The sequence below is a fragment of the Neophocaena asiaeorientalis genome, unplaced genomic scaffold (genome assembly GCF_003031525.2).
Source record: "Neophocaena asiaeorientalis asiaeorientalis breed wild unplaced genomic scaffold, Neophocaena_asiaeorientalis_V1.1 scaffold59, whole genome shotgun sequence".
Lineage (NCBI taxonomy): Eukaryota > Metazoa > Chordata > Mammalia > Artiodactyla > Phocoenidae > Neophocaena > Neophocaena asiaeorientalis.
In genome coordinates, this window is record NW_020174268.1 from 5,313,849 (window position 1) to 5,323,643 (window position 9,795).

A 9,795-nucleotide genomic window follows, 5' to 3' on the forward strand; every position below is an offset into this window, starting at 1 on the left:
GAGAAAAGACAGCCTCTCCAATAAGTGGTGCTGGGAAAACTGGACAGCTACATGTAAAAGAATGAAATTAGAACACTCCCTAACATCATACACTAAAATAAACTCAAAATGGATTAAAGACCTAAATATAAGGCCAGACACTATAAAACTCTTAGAGGAAAACACAGGAAGAACACTCTATGACATAAATCACAGCAAGATCCTTTCTGACCCACCTCCTAGAGAAATGGAAATAAAAACAAAAATAAACAAATGGGATCTAATGAAACTTAAAAGCTTTTGCCCAGCAAAGGAAACCATAAAAAAGCAGGAAAAGACAACCCTCAGAATGGGAGAAAATATCTGCAAATGAAGCAACTGACAAAGGATTAATCTCCAAAAGATACAAGCAGCTCACGCAGCTCAATATCAATAAAACAAACAACCCAATTCAAAAATGGGCAGAAGACCTAAATAGACATTTCTCCAAAGATATACAGATTGCCAACAAACACATGAAAAGATGCTCAACATCACTAATCATTAGAGAAATGCAAATCGAAGCTACAATGAGGTATCACCTCACACCACTCAGAATGGCCATCATCAAAAAATCTAGAAACAATAAATGCTGGAGAAGGTGTGGAGAAAAGGGAACCCTCTTGCACTGTTGGTGGGAATGTAAATTGATACAGCTACTATGGAGAACAATATGGAGGTTCCTTAAAAACTAAAAATAGAACTACCATATGACCCAGCAATCCCACTAGTGGGCATATACCCTGAGAAAACCATAATTCAAAAAGAGTCATGTACCACAATGTTCACTTCAGTACTATTTACAATAGCCAAGAAATGGAAGCAACCTATGTGTCTATCAACTGATGAATGGATAAAGAAGATGTGGCACATATATACAATGGAATATTACTCAGTCATAAAAAGAAATGAAATTGAGTATTTCCCTGGTGGTGCAGTGGTTAAGAACCCACCTGCCAGTGCAGGGGATACGGGTTCAATCCCTGGTCCGGGAAGATCCCACATGCTGTGGAGCAATGAAGCCAGTGCGCTGCAACTACTGAGCCTGCACTCTAGAGCCTGCGAGCCACAACTATGGAGCCTGCGCACCTAGAGCCCGTGGTCCACAAGAGAAGCTACTGCAATGAGAAGCCCACGCACCACAATGAAGAGTAGCCCCCGCTCACCGCAACTAGAGAAAGCCCACACGCAGCAATGAAGACCCAACACAGACAAAAATAAATAAATAAATTTATTTTAAAAAAAAAAGAAACTAAATTGAGTTATTTGTAGTGAGGTGGATGGACCTAGAGTCTGTCATACAGAGTGAAGTAAGTCAGAAACAGAAAAACAAATACCATATGCTAACACGTATATATGGAATCTAACAAAAATGGTTCTGATAAACCTAGAGGCAGGACAGTAATAAAGACGCACACATAGAAAATGGACCTGAGGACACAGGGAGGGGGAAGGGTAAGCTGGGACGAAGTGAGAGAGTAACATTGACATGTATATACTACCAAATGTAAAACAGATAGCCAGGGGGAAGCAGCTGCATAGCACAGGGAGATCAGCTCGGTGCTCTCCGACCACCTAGAGAGGTGGGATAAGGAGGGTGGGAGGGAGATGCAAGAGGGAGGGGATACGGGGATATATGTATATGTATAGCTGATTCACTTTGTTATACAGCAGAAACTAACACAACATTGTAAAGCAATTATAGTCCAATAAAGATGTAAAAAAATACATATATTTTCCAACCGTTTTATTCTAAAATTCACATCCATGTTAAAACAAAATCATAAGCCTTGAATAAACTGTAGAGGTCTTCTCATCAAATACCTATACGTTCCGAGAAGGAAAACTTCAACAGAAATGATTTTTAAGGTGGTGGATAGTGATCAAGCTCAGTTTTAGAGAGAGCAACAGACTGGAATGGTTAGAATTTGGAGGGATGTTGGAGATATTAAACAGGCTAGGCGAAGCCCGTTGAGTATAGTGAAATAAAGACCATGCAACTTTATTATGCTTCTCTTCTACATCCTCAGCTGGCTAATCCTTGCACATCCTTGCCCTTTGTCCCATAGTCACAGTGGGAGAGGTGCCCTATGCTTTTCCGAGGATGGCCCCAAACGTTCCCCTCCACATCCTCTCCCCTCATATCTCAGAATGTCATCCGTCTCTTCCCCTCTGTGTCATCCTTCCCTGTCCATCTGTTCCTTAAACTAAAAATATATTCGACTTTCTTTTTCCTAAAAAAAAAAAAAACTTCATTCTAGGCTTTCCTAGCTAACATTACCCGATTTGCCCCCTTTTCAAAACTCCTTGAAATGTACACTGTGTTTTTCTTTTGCTCCAACTTCCTTCCCCCCCACCCACACACACACATATATTAAGTTAGCTGCTGCTCAGACCCTACCCACCTCCAATTAGGTTTGCCTGTTCTTGAACTTCATATAAATGGACTCATACAGTGTGTACTCTTTAGTGTCTGGCTCCTTTCATGCCTTTATTATTTTTTGTGTGGTAAGATATACATAACATAAAATGTACCATTCTAACCATTCTGAGTATGCAGTTCAGTGGCATAAATACATTCACATTGTCATGCAGTCATCACCACCATCCATCCACAGAACTTTTTCACCTTTCCAAAATGAACCTCTATACCCACTAAGTAATAACTCCCCAGTCTCCCCTACCCTCCAGCCCCTGATAACTTCTATTCTACTTTCTGTCTCTATGAATTTGCCTATTGTAGGTACCTTATATAAGTGGAATCATACACTATTTGCCTTTTTGTGTCTGACTTATTTCACTTAGCATAATGTTTTCAAGATTCATCCATGTTGTAGCAGAACTTCAATCCCTTTTAAGATGATAATATTCCATTGTATGTATATACCACATTTTGTTTATTGATTTTGTTTATCCAAAAGTGGACATTTAGGATGTTTCCACTTTTTGGCTATTGTGAATAATGCTGTATGAACACTCATATACAAATATCTGTTTGAGTCCCTGCTTTCAATCTTTTTAGTGGAATTTCTGGATCGTATTGTTACCTAGTCCAAGCTCATACTGCTCACTGCACAACAGGCCAATAAATCAAGAGATGGGTTGTTGGGCAAGGAATAGCGACTTTATTTGGAAAGCCAGCAGACAAAGAAGATGGTGGACTCGTGTCCCAAAGAACCACCTTCCCTGAGTTAGAATTCAGGCTTCTTTTATACTAAAAGGGAAGGGGGTAAAGTCCTGGTCCCAGCCAGACTCAGGAGGAGATGTATTAATTTCTTCTTTCCTGTAGTCATTCAATAGGTGGGCCTGGTCAGGATGTTTTCTGTCAGCTAAACAAAGGTATTTTAGCTTAATGTTTATTACCTGAGAGACAGGGTTCCCAGAGATGGGCCATTATGTATACTTTAGGCTTATAGGCAACATCCCTTTAGTGATTAACTTACAATAGAATACAAAAGTTCTTCCCTATTACAATATGATAATTCTATGTTAAACTTGTTGAAGACTTGCCAAACTGTTTCCCACATGGCTAAAACGTTTTACATTCCCACCAGCAGTGCATTTTTTCCACATCCTTGTCAGCACTTGTTTTTCTCTTTTCAAAAATAATAGCCATCCTAAAGAGTGTGAAGTGGCATCTCACTGTGATTTGGATGTATGCGTTTATACTTAAAAAGCTCTCTGTCCTTGGTTCCTGCCTTCATATTGGTTCTTTGTTAATTTTTCATTCTTCTTGGCCGACTCCTTCTCTCTCTGGGTTTCCCTGGGTTCCTTAATTTGGGTTTCCCTGGGTTCCTCCTCAGCCTCTCCTGCCTTCTTTACACATAGTACCTGGAGATTTCATCCATGTCCATGATAGAAGTATCACACCCATGCTGGTAACTCACAAATCTGTATTTCTGTAGTCAGGACCCCTCTCTGAGCACAGTATTGTTTTAAAATCATCATCTCCAGAAAATAAAAGAGTGTGAAGTTTAAAACTTGATTAAAAATATGAACACTTTGATGGTCTTTTTTGCTGGTGAGATTAGGGAGTGAGGAAGAAAGAAAAGAAAAGACTCTCACATTCTAAAAAAATGAAGGTTAAAAACACATAACATAAATGTACTATCATAACCATTTTTAAAAAAGAGACTTTATTTTTTAGAGCAGTATTAGGTTCACAGCAAAACTGAGTCAAAGGTACAGAGATTTCCCATATACCTCCCCCCGCCATGTACATACAGCCTCTCCCATATCAAAATCTCCCACCAGACTGTTGCATCTGTTACAATTGATGAACCTCCACTGACTCATCATCATCACCCAGAGTCCATAGTTTACATCAGGATTCACTCTTGGTGTTGTACATTCCTTGAGTTTAGACAAATGTATAATGACATGTAGCCACCATTATAGTATCATACCAAATAGTTTCACTGCCCTAAAAATCCTCGGTATTCCACCTCTTCATCCCTCTCTTCCTCCTAACCCCTGACAACCACCGATCTTTTCACTGTCTTCAGACTTTTGCTTTTTCCAGAATATCGTAGTGTTGGAATCATACAGTAGGTAGCCTTTTCAGATTGGCTTCTTTCACTTAGTCATATGCTTTTAAGGTTCCTCCATATCTTTTCATGTCTTGATAGCTCATTTCTTTTTAGCACGAATATTACATTGTCTGGATGTACCACAGTTTATTTAGCCATTCACCTACTGAAGGACATCTTGGTTGCTTCCAAGTTTTGGCAATTATGAATAAAGCTGCTCATCTGTGTGCAGGTTTTTGTGTGAACATGAGTTTTCAACTCATTTGGGTAAAATCAAGGAGCATGACTGCTAAATCATATGGTAAAAGAATGTTTAGTTTTGCAAGACACTGTCAAACTGTCTTCCAAACTGTCTTCCAAAGGCTGCATCATTTTGTATCCCACTAGCAATGAATGAGAATTCCTGTTGCTCCTAGTTTTTGGTATTGTTAGTGAAAGAAAGAATGGATAAACTGGACCTTATTAAAATTTAAAACTTCTGTTCTGCAAAAGGCATTTGCAAGAGAATGAGAAGAAAAGCCACAGACTGAGAACATATTTGTAAAAGATATATCTGATAAAGGACTGTTATCCAAAATATACAAACAACCCTTAAAACTCAACAATAATAAAACAAACAACCCAATCAAAAAATAGGGAAGAAACCTGAATAGACACTTTACCAAAGAAGATGTAGAGATGGAAGATATGCATATGAAAAGATGCTCAACTTAATATGTTATGAAGGAGTTGCAAATTAAAACAATGAGATACCCTTCATGCTTATTAAAATGGCCGTAATCCATCATAATCATTTTTAAGTGTACAGTTCAGTAGTGTTAAGTATATTGACGCTGTTGTGCAACCAGTTTCCAGAAATCCTTTTGGTACTGATCTATTTCACTTAGCATAATGTCCTCAAGGTTCGTCCATGTCGTAGCATGTGTAGGATATCCCACATTTTTTTAATTTTAAAAAAGTATCGATGTTTTCAATTAGGTAATATATGCTGTGCTGGCTGTCTGTTCCACTTGTCCCTAGTCAGCCATTCCCTAACCACTCCCTGCTCTGAGTCCCAGGAGGCGGACTTCTACAGATTGCCTTCCCCTTGCCCTCTGGTTTCTGGTTGCAGCTGGGTTGGCAAATGGGAAGCACCATCAGGAGACTGAAGGGCATGAGGTATTCATTTATCACCCACACAAGCACCACCTTCCTGCCTCACAACTGTTCAGGCAGTGGCTGCTCTTCATTCCTCTTCCTCAGCACCAGCTCACTCTAGGCTCCCTTAACACCGTTCCCCACTCTGACTGCACACCCCTGGCCCCTGCAGGCCTAGGGCTAGGAACAACTTCCTGCTGTTGCTAGTCCCTGCAAGCTTTCCCATCCCGTTTTTTGTTCCTTTAACCTCACCCATGCATTGGTAAATCATCTCTTTATTAAAGTCTCTTCATTAAACTCTTTTGAGTATGCCATCTGTTCATAGGATTCCTGCTGTGATCCTGAGTCAGACACATGCGGCTATGTTAAAAAAAAAAAAAATTAATGGTGTAGAAGGCTAAGAAATGAAAAAAGAAATCGCTTTCTACCCCATAGCCCTAATACCCTTCCATTCCATTTCACGTCCAGTTGCCATTTATTTGTTTGGGATTTTGGGGGGGAGGGGTGGGGGTAGGATGACCTTGACTTCACCTCTTGGGTGAACTCTAATGGGTCTCAGACAATCATGTTAAATCCTCCCTTGCTGGTACCTGATTCAGAAAGCCAGACCTAAGCTATCCATGCAGGGTATTTCCGTGTCCGGGGGATCCAGCTGAGAATGGGCTTACGAATCACTGCTATGATTCAGTTCAGACCAAGGAGATGCAAGGGGAAATTTGCTTGGAGGGGTGGGTTTCCTCTCAAGAGAACCATGATTGGAGATGAGGGTCAGAACTGCTAGAACCAGTCTGAGAAGTCAGCAGAGGAGGCTGAGCCAGGAGAATCAGGGAAACGGAGTTGAGACAGAGGATTAAGCCACTAAAGCTAAACTGTAAACCCAACCAGCCTCTACACTTCAAATGATGGGATCTGATCAATTTCATGATTATCTGTTTACTTATAACAAAAGCATCCTAACCGATACACGCATACACTACAAAACACACATTCCCAAATGGGGTCATTTCATAGATATTGTACTGCAAATAGCTTTTTTCCCTAAATCATGTATTCTAAACATCTTTTCAAGTAAGCACATTTAGTCCTGCTTCATTATTTTAAATACTGGATGGTATTTTGTCAAAGGGAAATGTCGGAGCTTATCCTTTCCTGTACGGAAGAACATTTAGGTTGTTACAGCTTTTCCCTATTAAAAACAAACAATGGCACAATGACACATATTTTGGAGTGTCTGAATTAATATGTACATACGATAAATTCCTAATAGAATTGCTTGGTCTATAAGTCTGAGAATTTTAAATGGTCATAAATACTGCTATATTGTCTTCTAAAAGGTTTCAATAATTTACACTCTTATAGGTATAAGTGAGCATACTTTTTTCTTCACACCCCTGCCAATACTGGGTATTATAAAAAGCTTAAACCTTTGGTAATCAGATGAAAATTACATCTCATTAGTGCATTAATATTTTATTCATGAGTTAGGTCAAAGCATTTTTATGGTTGGTTTTTTTTTTTGTAAACTATATTCTTTGCCTACTTTTCTACTTAATTTTATTTTTCTTACTGATTTGAAGTAGCTCTTTGTATATATTTTTCAAATAGCTGTTTATTATAGGTGTTAAATTTTGTGTTCCTGCTTTTGCTAATCACTGTAGTTTATGGTACATTTTTCATGAAAAAGTTTTATGCAATCTAATGTGTTGATGTCTTCCCTCATCATGTCAGGATATTGTTTTATACTTAAGAGTTCTTCCTTCCCTCCAAGATTATTATTTAAATTCACCAGTGTTTTCCTCCAGTTATTTTATAGGCTCATCTTTACATTTAAGTCTCTGATCCAAGTGAAAAGTTTTTGTTCTATACAAATCTGTACTCTTTCATTTTTTTGTTACAATGAGCCTATATAAGTATTACAGTTTTAAGAATATGGTCACCCGTTAGTACAGTACAGATATATATCTTTCTATGAAAATCTTGACAAAAACAAAACCAATAACAGACGTAATTTTAAAAACATCAACGTGGCAAACGAATGAAACTATGCTCCCCATATTTTGCTTTGAAATTTGAAAGATCACCGTATGTGAGCCTCCCTCTGCTATGCCTAAACTGCTTTTCCATGTGTACACACTGTCCTGCACATGAGGACTGCCGGCTTGTTATTGGTGGCCACCCCTCCTTAAGCTTGATATCAATCCACAGGGAAAAAAAGGAAGAAAAGATGTCAAGAGAAAGAGTAATCGAGTAAGATAATAACCTGTTGGAAGGAGAATCAGCATTTACTTCCAGGCAGCAACAACTCCTCTTGAAGCGTCTGGACTGCCCAACAGTATGACTCATTTCTCGACTCCCACCCCATACAAACTCTTCAAAGCTCTCCACCCCTCCAGTCCATGGCCCCAAAGTGTCTCCCCTACACATAAAATCAAGAGCATGGACTCTGGAGCCAAACTGCCCAATTCACACTGGACTCTGCCACTTAACCAGCGGTAAGACTTTAGCACATTGCTTAAACATCTCTGGACCTCAGTTTTCTCACTTGTAAAACGGGAATAATAATAGTAATGCTTACCTCATAGAGCTGTCCTGTGGATGGATCTTCTGAGGTAATACACATCAAGCACTTGGCATAGTACCTGGAATATAATAGTGCTCAATATGTGTTAAGCTATTTTCATTATCAGAGTCTAATTAAGTCTATCTGAGCCTCAAGTCCCTCTTAGAAGTCCAAGGGAATATCAGAAAGTTCGGAATTATGAGATATTCCAATTGTTCTATTGTTTGACAGGTTTGGGGAGGTCATGCAACTTCTGCCTTTCTACTTTGCGACGCTATAGTATGTGGACCATTAGCTTATTACAATTAACTACTCATTGTAAAGTACAGTAAAGACGCAGTTTGAGGGCTACTATTATTAAAGTGGTTCTTATTCACCTGACTTAAGATATGCTGTTTTTTCTCCAACTGACTCAGTGCTCTACTCACTACCATTGTGCAATAGTTAGAGAAAGCTCTTGCATCATTTCAAACCGGCTTATTGATGTTAAGATCCCGCTGTGCAATGGAAAAAACAATCTTAGTCATGGTAAGGCAACAGCACCACAATGGAAAGGAAAGGAAAGGGGTCTTACCTGATAAGCTTAGAATATTCCAACATAACTTGAGTTATTCCTACCTCTAGAATCTCTGATGCACTAAGGTGTCTAGTTGTCTTTTTTATGAATAGACTTCATTCTTCAGAGAAGTTTTAAGTTCACAGCAAAATTAAGCAGGAAGTACAGACTGTTCCCACACACTCCCTCCCCAGCCCACACACAGCCTCCCCACCATCAACACCGCATCCCCATTGCAACACTGGTTACAATCTGCACTAGGTTTTAAACTGATGTTCGCTCTATTGATCAGATGATATAAGCTTTCAGTAGTTCTGGAATGCTTCAAAAATTTAGACCTACTGATAGCATATTTTGTTATTTTTAAGCAACAGTATGCATTTTTTCTTTGACTTTATAATTTTTGTACTTTTGAGGGACTGAGGCAGGTGGGTAGGGAGGTCTTTCCTTATAGTCCTTCATCTCAAGTCAATCTTCTAGAGAGAGAGTTCTACCAGGATTTTAAAAGAAATTTGGGGGTGGTAATTAACTTCCATAGAGCATTATTTTACGTTGTGCCAGCAATCCTCCAATTTATAACCCAAGAATTCTTCTAAATTCTAACGGGCAAGCAAATTATTCTTAACTAGACACTCAACATTTGCAATAAGTAGTATGTATTAGCCTATGTATGATAAAGTAGCATGGCTCTATTTTTGTGACTTCTTTCTTTAATGTACTGTATTTATGATTGTTGGAGCTTGTGATATATTTAATTTACATACTATATTAAAATTATATATCAATACTATACATTTAAGCAAATGTATTAAAAAGATACCACAAAGGCCAGTAAATTCTATTTCTACTGCTCCATATTCACTTTTAATCTGCCAGTGCGTATATCTATACATATTGCATTGTTCTAAAATTTTATGCATACTATTTTTGTTCTGTTTTATTAGTGTGTGTCTTCTGTGTGTGTTTACTTATATTTCCAAGTCTACAAAGTTGCC

At 38.7% G+C, this 9,795-nt stretch overlaps 1 long non-coding RNA gene across 1 annotated transcript; it reads right to left on the reverse strand.

The window, feature by feature from the left end:
• Positions 1-5,410: 5,410 nt before the first annotated feature.
• Positions 5,411-8,970, reverse strand: LOC112406582 (uncharacterized). The gene is made up of 3 exons (XR_003004585.1): positions 8,819-8,970; positions 8,260-8,323; positions 5,411-6,044 (listed from the first exon to the last, which is right to left on the reverse strand). It is a non-coding gene; the product is annotated as an uncharacterized LOC112406582 (long non-coding RNA).
• Between the last annotated feature and the right edge of the window lie 825 nt (positions 8,971-9,795).